This window comes from Rhipicephalus microplus, chromosome X (assembly GCF_043290135.1).
Source record: "Rhipicephalus microplus isolate Deutch F79 chromosome X, USDA_Rmic, whole genome shotgun sequence".
Lineage (NCBI taxonomy): Eukaryota > Metazoa > Arthropoda > Arachnida > Ixodida > Ixodidae > Rhipicephalus > Rhipicephalus microplus.
This window is the reverse complement of record NC_134710.1, coordinates 189898544-189900065: the sequence shown is the minus strand read 5'-3', so window position 1 is coordinate 189900065 and position 1522 is coordinate 189898544.

Below are 1522 nucleotides of genomic sequence, written 5' to 3'. Positions count from 1 at the left end.
GGAGGAGAACAGCACCTATACCGCAACCGCTGGCGTCGGTATGCAGGAGTGTTGGGGCGGTGTCATCAAAATGGCAGAGTACAGGCTCTGACGTCAAAGTTTTCTTCAATAGGTGAAACGCCGACTGACATTCCTCGGACCACACAAAGGGGGCATTAGATGCAAGTAGTTTGTGAAGTGGCGCAGCTATTGAAGCGAAATTTCGTATGAAGCGACGAAAATATGATGCGAGGCCAAGAAAACTTCGCAAATTCTTAAGTCTTGTGGGGCATGGAAATCGAAGGACGGCAGCGATCTTTTCGGGGTCAGGGCGAATACCGTCCTTGCTGACGACATGACCGAGAACCTTGATGGATTTGGTGGCGAAACGGCACTTCTTAGTGTTGAGCTGCAGACCCGCACCGGCGAGGCATGTTAGGACGTCATCCAAGCGCCTCAGGTGCTGAGAAAACGTTGATGAAAAGATGATAATGTCATCAAGGTAGCAGAGACACGTCTTCCATTTCAGACCACGCAGGACGGTGTCGATCATGCGTTCAAACGTCGCGGGCGCAATGCAGAGCCCAAAAGGCATCACGTTAAATTCGTACAGGCCATCGGGGGTTGCAAATGCCGTTTTTTCTTTGTCGTCATCGTGCATGGGAATTTGCCAATATCCCGAACGCAAATCAAGGCTTGAAAAGTATTCGGCGCCTTGCAGTGAATCAAGGGCGTCGTCGATGCGTGGCATGGGGTATACGTCCTTGCGTATGATGTTGTTAAGTGCCCGGTAATCAATGCAAAAGCGCACGGAGCCATCTTTTTTTCGTACCAAAACAACAGGGGATGACCAAGGGCTAGTTGATGGACGAATTATTTCTCGTTGGAGCATGTCAGCGACGTTTTCCTTGATGATTTTTCGCTCAGCGAGAGACACGCGGTACGGGCGGCGATGTACAATAGATGTTCCCTCCGTCTGAATGCGATGCGCTGCATTGGTAGTTCGGCCCAACGTTGAGGAGCAGGTGTCGAAAGAATCGGCGTGTTTCGTTAATAACGCAAGCGACTGCTGCGCCTGGATAGCTGTTAAGTCATCACTGATAAGAGCTGTGAAGGGAGAGGATGAGCCAGGCTTACTCATAGGACGGTCGTTGGTAGATGCAGGTTTAAGTGGCGTGACGCTGACAGGCTCAGCATCCACAACACAGGCTATACTGCAGTGCCCTCTGGCAGGAGAACTTTCTCTGGCGTTTCAATCGTAGCAATGACGAGTGCGGAGCCATGGTGAAACCGTACGACACCTGATGCAAGGGCTACGCCTTTTGCGACGCAAATCGACGAAGGGGACACCAAGACGTCACCGTGGTCGATGTCCTTAGAGATCAGAGTCACAATTCGTTCTTGATGTGGCGGTAGTTCGAGATCTTTGCGAGAGAACAGGCGTAGTGGCTTGTAGACGCCTTCGTCGAACATGGAGTCCGTATTAGTTAGGTGCAGAATCCATTCACCACAACATATAGCGGCTGAAGAAGATAGGAAGTCC